The sequence below is a fragment of the Anomalospiza imberbis genome, chromosome 1, assembly GCF_031753505.1.
Source record: "Anomalospiza imberbis isolate Cuckoo-Finch-1a 21T00152 chromosome 1, ASM3175350v1, whole genome shotgun sequence".
Taxonomy (NCBI): domain Eukaryota; kingdom Metazoa; phylum Chordata; class Aves; order Passeriformes; family Viduidae; genus Anomalospiza; species Anomalospiza imberbis.
In genome coordinates, this window is record NC_089681.1 from 135,348,969 (window position 1) to 135,364,692 (window position 15,724).

Consider the following 15,724-nt stretch of genomic DNA (forward strand, 5'->3'; position numbering starts at 1 on the left):
ATCAGCAGCATATAATGTATTTAATAGGGCACTGGGATTCTGGAAAATATTCTCATCCATACTCCTATTAATATTTAATTTGTAGAAATTGTTGTAGATACAGCTGTATAGTTCCATGGGCTGGTGTTTTAATCACCTTAATGTAGCCAACATTCTGCTATATCATAGCAGACTGAGTTTGGCTAGGAAAGTTCAAAGAGAAGATAAATTATCTGGTGTTTTAATATTCAATTGCATTGTTATCATTATTAGAAAAAAAACAGCAGTGGGTTGGAAGGCGCTTTGTAAAGATCCACAGGTATCACAAGACCTCTCAGATGTCTTTTGATGGCATGCAAGAGCACCCTGGCAGATATTGTGAGAAAGGACTGGTTTTGCACATCAGGTTAACATGGTAGCAGAAGGGCTTCAGAGCTGGAAGTGGAACCTGTCCTTTTCAAGGATATCCAAGTGTAGGACCTCCCTCAGGTAGCAAAATTTTGTGCTGTGAGGCAATACCTTCCAGGTAGGTGTGCATTTGTGCATGCCTTTGCAATACCAGTAATAATAGCTCTAGAGACTGGTTTTTCTCATTACATGGGAAGGATTGAATTGGTCAGTGGAACAAGGTATCTCTGGTGGGTGGATTATTGCATACAAGAGAAACCAGGCATTACACTGCAATACTTGACTTATAGCTATTTGTGGAGGAGCGGGATGAGGGCGTGAAGTATGTGACTCACAGACAGGCTGATCACAGTGGAAGCAGAGATTTGTAGATCACATCCACTGATTGTCAGTGAAGAACCATGACTGGAGAGGAGGCTTCTGGTGGGCTACTGTGAAGGATCAGGAGTAAGCCTGATACTATTTAGCATTTTCAGTTGCAATGAACAATCAAGAACACAATGATTACTCACAAAATTTGTGGATAACGAAGCTTGGTGAAATAGTAAATTCTGTTTCAGAAAGCCTAGTAGTGAAAAGTATTTTTTACTAGAATCATGGAATATCTTGAGTTGGAAAGGATCCACAAGATTCATCAAAGTCCAGTGTTGCATGCCGGGTTGGTTCGGTTAGGGATTTTAATAAATGTTAGTTAGTCAATTCTGTGTACCCCTATTTCCCCCTCACAATCTTTTGCTCCAAGCTGTCTTCCATAGGAGCTCTTATATGTCAATCTTATAGCCACCCCCTCTTCATTCCTGAAAGGTCGTGTCAGTCACCCCACCTCTGCATTCCCATTTATCCCAGAACGCTGTACCCACCGCTCTTATGTTCCTATAGGTTGCCGTGGTCCATGTTACTCCCCTGTCGTCTGTCCCCATTGGGTGAGGGGGGCTTCCACCCCTGTCTGCCCACCCCCTATTTAACCCCCTGTTCCCTTTGTCCAAGTCACCATTTTGCCCACACGTGCACCTGGGAACGCTGCTGCGACCACCGCGGCAGCCACACAGGAAATAAACAGTTCTCAGCACCGTGGGGCAGAGTGTGCCTTCTCTCTCCCTTTGTCTCGTCTCAGCATGCAGCTACGAAAGTGGCCAACCCATGTGGAGGCTCAGCCCTAGAGGTCCGCACACGCGGCGGCCCCGGTCTCACCGGAAAGCAGTGTGCCTAGCCAGGCACCCCCAGCTGCCTGGGACTGGGGCAGAGAAAAACCAACGCCGCAGTCCAACTCCTGCCCTGCACAGGACAGCACGAGGAATTCCACGATGAGCCTGAAGCATTGTCCAATCACTTTTTGAACTTAGACAGGCTTGGTGCTATGACCACTGGCCTGGGGAGCCTGTTCCAGTGTCCAACCACCTTCTGCGTAAAGAAAGTTTTACTAATATCCAGCCTAAACTTCCCTGACACAAACTTAGGCCGTTCCCTTGGATCCTTGGATCCTGTCTCTGGTCACCACAGAGATCAGTGTCTGTCCCTCCTCTTCCCCTCACAGGGAAGTTGTAATCGTGTCTCCTCTCAGTTTCAGACCCATGAGCCAGTTGCTTACCCATCACATGATGTGTTTATCCAGCTGTAAGCTGGACATCTTGTGCAGAAGGACACTGTGAGAGACAGTATTGAAAGCTTTGCTGAAGTCCAGAAAGATTATATCAACTGGCTTTCCTTGATCAACTAGGTGAACTACCTTTTCATAAAAGGAAATTGAGTTTGACAAGCAGGATTTTTCCCTCTTGAAGCCATGCTGGCTCTGACCCATGACTGTGTTGTCCTTCAGGTCCTTCAATAACTCGCAGAATAATCTTCTCCTGAATTCTACCAATCACTGAAGAGATACTAAAAGGCCTGTAGTTTCTAGGGTCATCCTTTTTGGGACATTGGCACATTAGCCATCTTCCAGTCAACTGGGACCTCCCCATATTCCTAAGACTGTTCAAAAAGCATTACAAGAGGCCTTGCAATGAATCATCCAGCTCTTTGAGTGTTCTTGGATGAATCCCATCAAGCCCCATAGACTTAGAGGGATCCAGCTGAAACAGCAGATCCTGTAGTAGTTCAGAGTCAACTGGGAGTTTTTCATGCTCACAGCCATGGTTCTGCAGCTCAGGGCACTGGGACCCTCTTAGCCCATCATCAGTGTTGCAGACAGAGGCAATGAAAGCATTAAACATCTCTGCCATGTCCATGGTGTTATTGTCTTAGTCAAAGAGATGCATTTGAGTGCAGCCAAAAGGCAAATTATAACTAGGGACTATTTAAAGACAAAATGGTATGGAGAATAGGAGGTTAATGAGTAGGGAGTTGATTTTACAACATATTTGAAACTCGTAAAAATGCAGTATGCCCTGTTCTTGAGATGCATTTTTAAAGGAGGTACACAATAGGTGGTTGTGGTTCAGAAAGTATTTGAGGGCTGGGAAAATTCTTGATACTGTGGAAGCTAATCTGGTTTTTAGATCCACAAGAAGATTGAGAGATGACTTCTTCTGTGGTGTATAAACAAGCAGGGAGAGGAAAAGTAGTCACAAAGGACTCTTTAATCTATTGGACTGAGGTTTATATGATCTGGTAGCTGGAAGCCAGAGCCAGAGCAATTCAAATGAGCAATCTGGCATACATTTTTCTCAGAAGGGTGTTTAGCTATTAAAAATCCAAATAAATTGGAGGAGCAATGAGAAATTTTTTGTGCTGTTTTCAGTTCTAGACTGATTTCTCTCTTGGAAGATTCTGTAGTTAAATATTACTACAAATGGCAGGAATTTCAATAGGAAAATGTAATGGTCTGTGTTATACAACTGATCAATCTGCATAATTTGACATATAAATGACACAATGGTACTGTTTTCTAGAGTGTACCCAGCTGCTTTGACATTCATTATTCCTGATCACTTACTCTAATGTAGATCTTAAGTACTGGGGAAACCACTCCCTGGACCAAATATTCTCACATGTTAGTTGCTCTTTTCTGGATTTCTATGAAGGCAAAAAATTGCCATTATGTTCTTGAAGAATTGAGTATCTGATCAGTGGTAACCAATAACTGGTGACATAAAATGCTGTGTTGCTCTGCTGTAACATACACACGAGTAAAGCTCATTTAGCACTGTACTGCTCTGCACATTGGTGAGTTATCCTCATAGATGCTTTTCTAAAAGAGGCACAAGATGCTCTAAGAATTTTACATGCAATATATTGGATCCATGATCTGACCTGGAAAGACCAAGATAATGTTGACTTGACTGCTTGAACCTTGGGAATGCATACACAGTAGGTCCAGTAGAAAGCTTCAATATTAATTTAGTTGTAAGTATTAAGCCATTCCTTTTAGAACTAATCTGTAACATTTTCACTTAATATTCAACACCAAAAAAATTTTATTAAAAATTAAAACTGTTTTTCTGCTCTAGAGTATTACAGCACAGGACAAGTTTTGGATGTTCTTGAGTCCCACCTCCTTTGTGTGCACACTGTGAGCCTCTGTTCATACTTGCATTTACTGTGTATGGTTCAAGATGGAGCCTCTGTTTCTGGCAAAACTAAAAATCCTAGCTGTTAATAATCAGTGTAAAATTTTGAGTGCCTGTTTCCAGTGTGTGTATTAAATTAGCTGGGAGTTCTCATACTGAGCTCCATTACTCAGGGGTCTCTGAGTCTCTTCCCAGCCATCAGCAGGGCTATGCTCTATTGGTTCAGGGCAACACAGCTGTCCTGGTGGAGCCATGTTCTGCTCTTGGCTCTGCTACAGCAATATCTGTTCTTCTTCTGACATCTTGAGCAAAAAAATCCTTTTCCCCCTTCCTGGGATTTTGGGGAGATGCCACCTGTTCCTCTCAAGTGTGCAATGGGGAGGTTACAATTTTGTATGAGTGCAGGGCTGCTGGTGGGGAGGCCCCTGCTCTTGGTAGGCTGTGTCTCAAGCACTGGCTTGCACAGAGTTGTTGGGAAGAGTGGTCACTCTTGTGACCACAAATCTTACTAAGTTTTTTGTTTCTCCTTGCCTGCCTTTTTATACAACCATTAAGCCTCTCTGACTGGTATCAGTCCTCACCAGTGCACGTGTTCTTATTTTCACCATTCTGTTCTAAAAATGTCAGGCACTGGCAACCACGGATTCACTGGTTCTGTCTTGTTGCTGTATGTGGATCAGGGCCTTTGTTATAGATGTTTTTCAGCATTTCTTTGATATTATTTTCCACTGTTCACTTGTGAATAATGCAAATAGGCATTGCATGTCTGAAATCATACTTCAGTTCAAACGACATACATTCATGGCCTCTAAACAAAGAGGAATGTCAGAAGGTATTGTGGCAATTTCACCAGGGCTAGTAACAAGAAAGTTGATATGTATAAGGATGTATGGTACCATTGTCTTACTAAAACAAGACTAAAAATCTATGAACTGTTTAGTTCCAGATGCTGCAATCAAATTTGTGAGCACATTTTTGCAGATATTCTGTTGTTCTTCTTGACATGCTTTTCTAGTTTTTGCATGTGACAAGCTTTTAGAACATTTTTCATGCTACTGTTTTGTGAAGTTATGTATTAAAACTTGATATATTAAATTATTTTTCTTACACCATGTATTTTTTAGTTCCCCTATGGTTTCCTTCAGTCTGTAATGATCATCATATATTCCTGAGATATTTCTCTAGCACCTCTGAAATCACTCTCTTGTTGGCTTTGAACAAAATTCCATATAGTGCTGAGAGGCTTGAAACTGATAAAAGAGTTGGAATTACACTGTCCCAGCCATCCCTTAGTAAAAGCCTTAATTGCTTTATGCAGGATCTTGCCTCAGCAATAAGTCTGCCTTCTATCTTAGACTGGGCAGGCTTTTTTTTTTTTTCTTTTAAATCGGATTAACATAATCCAGCTCTGGACTTTGCTTCTCTGTACTTTTTCAAATACTTTGGAGAATGTGGCTGCAATGACCAAATCTCAATTCTAAGTTTCTATCCAATTTGCAAATGCTACTTTCCTAGTTGAGAAAATGGCCTGTGTGTTGCTCTGGGATCCTTGTAGGGTGTGATAGTCAAACTTTTGTTAAAGTAGCAATTGATGGCTTCTGGTAAGCTGCCATTGGCCTGTAAGGAGCAAAAGCCCATTTTTGTTGATTGGTAAACCGTGACACTGTTGTACCCACAAAAAAGAGTCATTGACTGGTTTACCATGGATGAATGTATGAAAACAAGTTTGCAAGAACATATAGTAAGTACTGTTCAGGTTTGTCTCTGGCTCAGTCTCTTGTAATGAAATTTTGTCAGTGCGTATCCTCAGAAATACTGGATGGTGCTCAGTTTGTTTGCTTCCTAAGATGTTGCCTCAGGTTTGGAAACCCAGTCAACAAAATCCTACTGTTTTTTGCATTCTTTATTGAGATTTGCACTCAGATGTGCTGCACAGCTGCACCATCAAGACCACAGATGTGAGCAAGGCACAAAATCCATGCTGACCATTCTGTGTGTTTTCATGCTCTTTTTAATTTGGGTGGCAAACATGATGGTGATGCCCACTGATTATTTATACTTGTCTAATCTTTGTTTCTGTGCTTGCTGTTTCTCTCATGTGGCATTCTGGTATTTGTTTATCTTTGCTCAGAACTCTTAGGTCTCATCAGAGAGTCTCAGGATCTTGGACAACTATTATAACTGTCCTGGAGTTCTTCCTGAATGGTTTCTGTGCTAACAAATGGCTTTTATGTTTTTGGCTGAAAATTTTGGTTTGCCAAAGATAAACTGTCTTGCCCAAAGGCAAATGTGAGTATGTGCCAGGCATAGAAGCATGGGGCAGGTCTACCCAAACAAATGCTATTACTTGATTTTTTTCCACAGGATACAACATTGTGTGGGTACCTAAAGGCCATAGAAACCTGCAGCAGTGTGCCAAACACAGATTTATAGAATCATTTATGTTGAAAAATACCTTTAAGATCATTGAGACCAACCATAAACTTAACACTGACAGGATCACCACTAAACTATGTTCCTGTGTGCCACACTTACACATCTTTTAAATACTTCCAGGGTGGGTGACTCAACCACTTACCTGGGCAGCCTGTTTCAATGCCTGACAATCCTTTTCAGGAAGAAATATTTTCCTAATATTCAATCTAAACCTCCCTTGGCACAACTTGAGTCCAAACTAAAGAAAAAACCTGACTCTTAACCAATAGCTGAGGTGTGCATCTCACTAACATAGGGATGGTGCTTCCAGTCCTGATACTGGTGTGCTTTTTTGCTAATGCAGCATTTCTGTGCCATACGCATAATACGTCTCTTGAAGATGAGAGTATTGCACAATTGCCTTAGCACTGGCCTAGTCCATGTCCTCCAGGTTTTCCCTGATTAGGGCACCCAAATATTTCTTTCAAATTCGTCTTTGTATTTAGCCTTACAGAGGCCGGGTTGCATATTTAGCTGTCTTTATTTCCCTTCTGAAGAACCAGAACAACCTACTTCCTTGCTCGTTTGTCAGAGCACCAAGTGATTCTCTCCATTTAAGCTGTTGCCCTGTGGCAAGCAGCATAAATCACCATAAAACTATAGGTCATTTGGACTCTTATGAATGTGCTGTGTTCTGCCAGGATGTTCCTCACTTCTTTGTTCCTTGCTTCTCTAAAGCTGAGCAAGACCAAGAATGAGGCAGGCTATTATCCTCTTAATTCATACATATATTTGTTGGTAAAAGCTATAAACTGAGTAATTTCCAATTATCTATTTATCTATGTGCATATTTAACTTGCCACCTTACAGGATGTTTGATCACTAATTAACTGTGAAACAACACTTATTTTACATTAGCTGTACATTTACTTCGAGCACTAGGCATTATTTCAGCTACCATTTTGACTTGTGAGCCCTAGATCACCTTAAGCTTAATCTTATGATACTTTGTTGTTTCATTCATCACTCCTGTGGAGCCAGCAGCATTGCTGGTTTAGTCCTGTGCAGAGTGTAAGAGCAGGCAGGCTTGTGTCACTCTTCAGTCTTTCTTCCAACAGGCATAGCTCTAGGTAAGGCATCTTTTTCTTGAAACACTATGACCGGTGTTTGAAGGATATAGATGTCTTGTCTAGCACCGTCAGGTGCAGTACAGTTTTATGTAGATTTTTTCACTTGCCTTTTGCCCCACAGGTCTTCTGATCCCAAGTTCTGTTTGGGTAATTTAATCACTAGACAAATTCTAGTGGCTGTTTGAAGGGCTAATTTTGGGATCCCAGAAATTCCATTCTGAGTTCTTTTCAATTGGATGTCAGCCACAACCAGGTCTGTTGCTCAGTTTCTCCACCTTAAATGACAAGACCAATTCTTTCTTATAGGTACATTACAAACTCTCTTGTCCTCTCCTTCTTTGGGCTGTCTGTTTGAAATACCACTCCTGTGAAGGAAGTCCTGCACTTTGAAATATCAGTGCAGCAGTTCTGTAGCTTGCTGCCACTGTCTGTGCCTGCTGCCCACATCTCAGTGCTCCTGCTTGCACATGCACAGCTTGCCTGGATTTAACTCCAGGCACCATGAAGCATTTAACCTACTGGTTGAGCTGAGAAAGGTAGATTGACCACGGGGCACTGAGAGTTGTCTGTGTTTCATTTGTTTTCCTCCTGCAGTGTTCAGAAATCATGCAGAGCCAAAGTCTGCTTTACCCAGTGGGCACAATCCGATGTTGTGTGGCAGGAGGAGCACAGCCACCAGCTGCAGCAGCTCTCTGCCACACCTTCCTAAAGATGCAGATCCCCTCAGCTGACTAACACCTTGAACAGAGTCACAGGGCGGCCAGAATGTACTGTCTGTGACATCTGCAGTCCAGCCAGAGTTCACAGGCCTTCTGAGCAGAACCAAACAAAAAACCCAACCCAAAGCCCTTGAGACTTCAGCTGTGAGACTTTTTTGTAAGAAAAAAGGTAATATTTATAAATCAAGTCAATGAACTGTGTAGTTGTTTTCTGCACCTTTTTACTAGAAGTGTAGTGACAGTGACGTAGTAAAGTCACTGACAAAGGTCATTCTGCAAACCCAAACAATACTATTTATCTCAAATCCCAGAGGGGTTTCCTGGGTGGGCTCATCAGTTTCTGGAAAAAACACAAGACTGACAAGAATAGCAAAACTGAGTACCCTGAAAGATATTGGAAATCAAACTCAGTGAGACAGGTTTTGTAGCTGTCGTCTCAGAATGCAGTGAGCATTGAAGCTTAGCTGTTTCCTAGGCTTGCAGCCTGGATGCAGCCCTAGCAGGCTCGGGTGGATGAAGAGCTGGCAGCACGCCCTGCCCTGGACAGCCTCAGGTTTGTCATCATGCATCATTAGCATCAAAAGTCAGAGGCATCAATGTCATTTGCAAGACTTATCAGATAGAATACAGAAACCAAATTATGTATCAAGACTATTTTCAGTGAAAACAAAGTGTGTGTTCTGCTCCTTTTTGTCTCCATGCTCAGACCAGGCTTTTTTGTTTTATTTTCATCTTCATGCTACATGAAACACCACATTTAAGCTGTTTGTTATATTCAAGAGTCCAAATCTGTTTCTTGTGTTGCATGGATGTCACCAAGTCTGAACTTGAGTCAATGTCTGACTATTAATTCAAAAGGAGTCTTATTAATTCCCCTCCTTTTCCCCCTGTTTTCTTCCTTGGGTTATTTGTTCTGAAGCAAGGTCATTGCCACTGCATTTCTTAGCACTATTTGATGTGTCTCTAATTGCAATATTTATTTTTAAATTACTACTCTCTAAAAAACAGCTTCGTTATCAACACTTCTGATGTGTGTGTGACCACAAAAGGAAGATGGGACTCTGCCCTTAGTTTATCTTTGCAGATATTATGGAGCTTCAAGCTTATTGCATTTTACTCCCATTTTGTTCAGTCCATGTTGTTGGCAGTAGGGTCTCATTGCTCTAGATTACCTGTGGGTAGATTGCCTGTGTCTGTATTTTTTACATCTTTTACATTTAATTTCAGTGAGAATACAGGAGTGTTTTATCTATCTCATAGCAATCAACTGTTGCTCTTTTGTCCTGAAAATTGTGACATTTAGATTAGCTTTCATTATTCTTGTTTTTCTTGACAACTAAACCTTCAACTGCAATTTAAATTATAATTCCTTTCATTATTTTATGGTGAAAACAGAAAACAGCAGTTTATGGAATTCAGCATGTCAAATGATGCTATTTCTTCCTCTATGAGACAAAACACAGAAGAGTTAGTATTTCTTGCAATTGGCTTTTTTAACTTGAGTATTTTATTGCAGAATGACAAATACAGAGAATGTTTCATTTATTTATTGAAGTTGTATGTTGCAGGGATGTATATATAACCATGCAGAAGAGTCTGAGTAATTGCATTGCCTTCTTCATTAGAATGGGTGATGGTACTGTATAGTAATAAATTTGAAAAATAAAAGTGAAAATGTGTACTTTAATGGGCCCCTGAGAGCATAATTTGTGATGCTTTGTAGAATATTCAGTCAAAGCTCAGAAGAAGATCATAGAATGAGCTATACAAAAAGCTTCTACTGTTGAGGTTTTAAAACCAATACAGTTCTAAAGCATATAAAATCTTAAGATTTAAGGTCTGATTAAAAAGCTTGTTACAGAAAGCATACTAATAAAATATAGTTTCTTCCATCTATACATCTGTGTATCAACTGCACAAAGCTTACAGTCACAGAAAAGCTGAGGTTGGGAAGGACTTCCAGAGATCATAGAGTCCAACTCGCCTGCTCAGAGTAGGCTAAGCCAGATCAGAATGCTCTGAGACAAATGCAGTCAGATTCTGAATTTCTCCAAGGTTTTTCTTAGGTTTACATGGATTTTCCAGGATTTCAGTTTGTGCCCATTGCCTCTTATGTGGACATAGGGCACCACTCAGAAGAGTCTGGCTCAATCATCTTTACTCCCTCCCATCAGGTATTTATATACATTGTTAAGTTTCTCCCTGAGCCTTCTCTTCTCCAGGATAAACAGTCCCAGCCCTCAGCTTCTCTCCTTTGTAAGGTGATCAAGTCCTTCAGTCATCTTTGTGGCCCTTCACAGGGCTTGTCTCCAAGATGTCCATGTCTCTCTTGTACTGGGGAGCCTGGAGCTGGACACAGCGCACCAGCTCTGTCCCACCAACGGTGAGTAAAGCACAGGATCACCCCCCTCAACTTGCTGAACATGCTCTGCCTGGTATGGTCCAGAAGGCTGGTGACCTTCTTTGCCACAAGGGTACACTGCTGGCTCATGGTCAGTTTGATGTCCACCGGGATCCTCAAGTCATCCTCTGCAAAGCTGCTTTCCAGCCAGATGGCCCACAGAATGTGCTGCTGCATGGGATTGTTCTTGCCCAGCAAGTAATTATCAAGACATGCAACTTTAATTATTTTCAGAAAATTTCAAGTCAGACAGACATTCAGAAACCAGTTTCCAAGAAACTGTAGCTTCCTCAGAAGTACTCATGATAAACCTAATTAGCATTTTTTTCTGATTGCCACACATACTGAGAGTAAACATAGTTGATTGAGCATTTACCTGGCAATAGATCATGGAAGCTTATTAAAGAATTAATTTTCATCAGATATTGCTGACACTATACAATGATTCCGGACTACTATTCTTTAGATATCTTATATATGTTATATATTTCTTTTGTATGTTTTATTTTATATGCCAAAACAGGGTTCTTTTGTGTGCTGTGTACTGTGCTGCTTGCGCAAGTCAAGCTGAAGCTAATCCGAGCACAGGAATCCGTAGGGATACATTTTATCAGGTGTCAGTTTTATACAACTGGGGCTTTTTGACTGCTGGATTTTCTAGTTATTTGTCTTGTTACTATGGTATTATAAACTGAAGAAATGCATTCTTCTCCTTCTTCTTTATTTGACTTTGTTCTGACCAGAATTTTTTTTCTACTTTAGCTGAGAAACTGTTTTGCACATACTGATATTCATTTTCTTACACAGGCACTTGTTTTTCCATCAGGAGAGGTGTTTGGCATACTAAAGCACCTAAAAATTCTATTTTGGTCTGCTTACCCTTACTGTAGATTTTTTTTAACCTAAATTTCTTTGTGAAGGAAACAAGTTCGGCAATTTGTCAGGGAACTCGTGACTCTCAGCTTGGTTATGAACTAATGTCTGTTTGTCCTCTGCATCATCTGTATTTAGAAGAAAAGACAGGAGTTTGAAGTAATGAAGGTTTGGAACCTTTGTCGTTGTTGCCTTTGAGAGTGGAGAATATAAAATAAGATGACTAGCAAAGCAAGGGGAGCTCTGTAGTAGTACTGCAGCCTCTAATAGCCATCGCTGCACCTCTGTATTGATAGATTAGAGACATATTTTATATGATGTTGTTCCTTCACGTTAAGTATCTCCTGAGATCCTGGAACTTGCAGCAGTGAAAAACATGAAGCTTCTGCGGAAACCTTTACTATTTAACTTCATGTTAGATTTTCTATTCTACAGAGGGTCACTGCTCCTCCATGCCAGCAACTGGCCTCTTGCTTTCCCCTCTGTAGGAGATGCTGGACATAGTCTGTTAACTCACACCCCAACTGTACAAGGTCCTCAGTAACCTGCTGTCATTGATCTGGCTTGGATCAGAGTTGTGTCAGAGAATTTCTCAGTTTCTCTCTTCCAGCCTTGGCTATCGTGTGAGTTAGTGAACCAGAGCTGTAGTAACTCCCCAGATGCCTGATGAGCTTTCATACCCCTGCCAGCATTTTGACTCCATTCCATGTAAGCTACTCCAGGCACACATTTACAGAGGAATATTTTAATAATGACAATATTTTATAACATGGAAATTTTATTCAATGAAGTTAACATTGTTTATGGTTTCAATTTCTACTGGTGTTGACACTGCTATATCTTGTGACAGGTGGAGATGTTCCTGATTTTATCTGTTATAAAAGTGGTTTGAATCTTATCTTTTGCAGGCAAGCTGAAAAATAAACTTTCCTTTCAAATATGCATGAAGGCCTTAGCTATGATACCTGCAACACAACCACGAGATAAAGTTAATATTTATTCCACAAGTGGAAGGAGAACACAATGCTGATAAAGAGCTTCTTTTGCAGTAGAGTTGATACAAAACACTGCTGCCTGTCAATCACATTATAAATTGGCAAACATTTGTTTTATTAAATTGGGCACAAAACTAGCAAAAAATATTATAACTAAGTAATGCAATTACATGTTTTTCTGTACCACATTTCATTAACTCCTGTCAACTTAGCATCATGTAATAAGGGTGTTGGCAAACCAGCACCTCTTCTGAGCTCTGCTAAGTACAGCAGTCTGCACTGTGGATCTGAGGGAAGGATTGTGTCCAGTGGGTGTGATTATTACTTTTTCTCACACCTAAAGGAAGTAAAATAGTCAAGACAAGTTCTTTCTGCTACATCTGAGCTGTTTAATTATCGGGCATGGCAATGAAAGTATCTAATTGTGAGAGCACAACTCATCAAAGACTGGACCTTTCAGTGTATCCTCCTCCTCTGTCCTCATGGTTCAAAAGAAATGCATATTTACAATTATCAATGAAGTGATAAGATCAGGGGGATAATGTGTTTATAAAGTGAACATTTAGATGGCTTCATTTGGATATGTAAAGATGTACATGCTTCTGGTCATTCAAAATGGAAGCAATTTAGCCAGTTTACAGTAACTTCCAGCACTGAAACACTCTGACAGAAGTGAAAGGACAAAAACACATTCCAAAAGATAAAAGGGCATAAAAACGGTGGCTTGTTGTGGTGTATAAAGACAAGACAGGCTCCTGTCCCTTTGACTGCTGATGTTTGCTTGCTGCATCTTTAATAATGAATTGCCATTTTAAAGTAGTGTGTAAGAACCACATTGCACAGCAGAAAAGGAAGTAAGTGCTTGCAAGTAAGTCTGTGAGGAGACAGTTTAGTGCAAAAAGATTTTGTGTATGGTGCTTTAGTCAGTGCTTCACAGATAGAGTTCTTTTCCTAGTCTCTTTACTGGATTTTTTTCAATGCAGTATACTTAAACCAATTTATTTTGAAAAATACTTCTCTTGAACATCCTCTGGAAATGCAGCTGGACCCACAGTCAGTGATACCTTTCCACTGTGTGCAGCTGCTCCTGCAGGATCCTCTTCTGAAAAGACAAAGAGAAAACTCAGAGAATCACATTTGCCATGTGATTAATGAGTCAATCAGGTGACTTATTTTTATAATGGTAAACCTCAAAGCAATGAGATGCATCAGACCAGAAGTAGCAGTGCTTGTGCCTAATTCTTGATTCTTGTGCCATGCTCTTGCAGTGTGTTCTTGATTTGATCTGGCTTCATGAATTTTGAAGTTGCATCAAATTCTCCACAATCTTTTCTGTTTCTTTTGGAATTTTGTTTCCAGATTCCTGCATCTGCTCCAGGGTTCCTACTGTTACCTGCGGCTGTCTCCCAGATCTGAGCTTGCTCAGCAGTCTGTGGATAAACAGAGAAATAGCACTTCCATCAGAGAAGTCTACTGACCCCATTGTTTCTTAAAAAGTTGTATCTTTAATGTCTTACAAATATAGATAATGCCAGACATCACATGGAATTTGAAGATCCACAAGAAAATCTCATAATCATGAGAAACTTTATAAAGGAAACACAATTTGACTTCCAAGGAGAAATCAGTTTTCCTGCTTTTCATCTCCTATAACTGGAATATTCAAGAAAATTATTAGGTCACTGAAGCTTCTGTGATGACAAATCCAAACCCAGACTCTGTGGTTAGATCTTGTAAATCAATGTATTTGCTCCTTCAGAGCAGGGTTGGGAAGCTCCTCCTTGCTGGGGATGTGGAGACCGTGCCTGTACTGGTCTGTGCATTAATGGGGATTAATGCATTAATGACATCCCAGGGATGTCAGCCATGAACTGTCAGCCATGGTGGAATGAAGAGCTACGTCTGCCCTGCAGGATCTCAGATGCTGCTCAAGAAAATTCAGTAGCATGGTTGTGTGATACTATTAGAACACTATTAAATTATTTTAAATTTTGTTAAAACAGCTAATAAGACAAAAGAGATCACACAACAGCACATTTCATTTTATTCTGCTTTAGTGTAGAAACTTGCTATGTAATTAGAACTAAAAATAAGTAAAGGAGGAGATATTTTTAGTGAAAGCTTTTTATCTTGTTCAAATCCACAATGTAGCACACCCAAACTAACAGTTACAGTATCACATAACCACTAGTGAAGTAGGATACAAAGGGTAAAACAACTTGGTGTCTGTCTTTGAACATGAAAACAAAAAATTTATCTGTGAAATTATGATTGTTTTCCTTCAGCTGCCAACTACTGTTTAGTGCTGTTCTCAAAAAACAAAGTATAGTGATCTGTAAATATGCTATGGATATATAGTTCACTCCTGAATAAATGACTGCTAGCAGAGTGAATTATAATTCACTCAAGTCCAGTAAGTTTTTATTAACTATTTTTTGATCCAGTGAAAAGCCTTAGATGCTTTTTTGTATAGTACCTGAATAAATTATTCTAATACATTTATAGAAGTGGTGAAAAACATAGTACAGCTGCAGTGGATTGCTACATCTTTATTAAAGAGGCAAGTTTTCACATCATGCAAATGGACCAGAATATTTATCATCTTTAACTTAAAAGGAGTGAGGTGGTTTGGTTTTCTGGCCACATTAAAAATGCTGGAAAAGTACTGTCTTTTTAAAGTGGGGCTTATTCTCCAACCAGAAGTACAATGCTTGCCAGTGAACCTAAGGAGGAGAAGAAATGAAATAAAATCACAGAACATTCGGAACTGGAAGGGACCCCCAAGGATCATCAAGTCCACCTCTCAAGTGAATGGCCCATGAGGGGAACAAACCCCATCCTTGGCCTTATTAGCACCATGATCTGTCTACATCAATATAAATAGCCACTCTCCAATTTACTTGAGTTTGGATTTGGGTTTTATCCATTTCAAGACTTTCCCTGTTTGTAGTATGACATTGTTAAGAACAAAAGTGCAAGCTTTGGCATGAAGTTTTGCCCAGCTACCTTATTGATGATGCTAGAAAATGCCTCTGAAAATTGAAAAGGTTGTTGAAATTGTGTGTGAATGTTTTCAATGGTAGAGGAGCAGTGTAAGATAGAGCAGCACTAACTAGGAGGGGAATTTTTCATCCCAGCTGGTTTTACTCGTCAGCCTTTGTTAACTGAAACATTGTGAGCCAGGTTCATGAGGGGAGTTGCTTTTGTACATTCAACTCCACAATAGTCTGTGAAGCAAATTTTAGAATTAAAGCCTTGAAAATGTTCTTGACCTGTTGTAGGAAAAGATTACCAGGAG

General features: G+C 40.2%; 1 protein-coding gene and 2 long non-coding RNA genes across 4 annotated transcripts in view; 2 read left to right on the forward strand and 1 right to left on the reverse strand.

Annotated features, from left to right (window-relative positions):
- The window catches only part of GPR158 (G protein-coupled receptor 158), a 189,704-nt gene that overhangs the window by 142,318 nt on the left and 31,662 nt on the right, over positions 1 to 15,724 (forward strand). The window lies entirely within an intron of this gene.
- Positions 1,865 to 14,166, forward strand: LOC137461955 (uncharacterized). Its single transcript, XR_010993540.1, has 3 exons — positions 1,865 to 2,104; positions 12,042 to 12,139; positions 12,340 to 14,166. It is a non-coding gene; the product is annotated as an uncharacterized lncRNA (long non-coding RNA).
- On the reverse strand, positions 6,831 to 8,286 carry LOC137484158 (uncharacterized). The gene is made up of 2 exons (XR_011004772.1): positions 7,954 to 8,286; positions 6,831 to 7,046 (listed from the first exon to the last, which is right to left on the reverse strand). It is a non-coding gene; the product is annotated as an uncharacterized lncRNA (long non-coding RNA).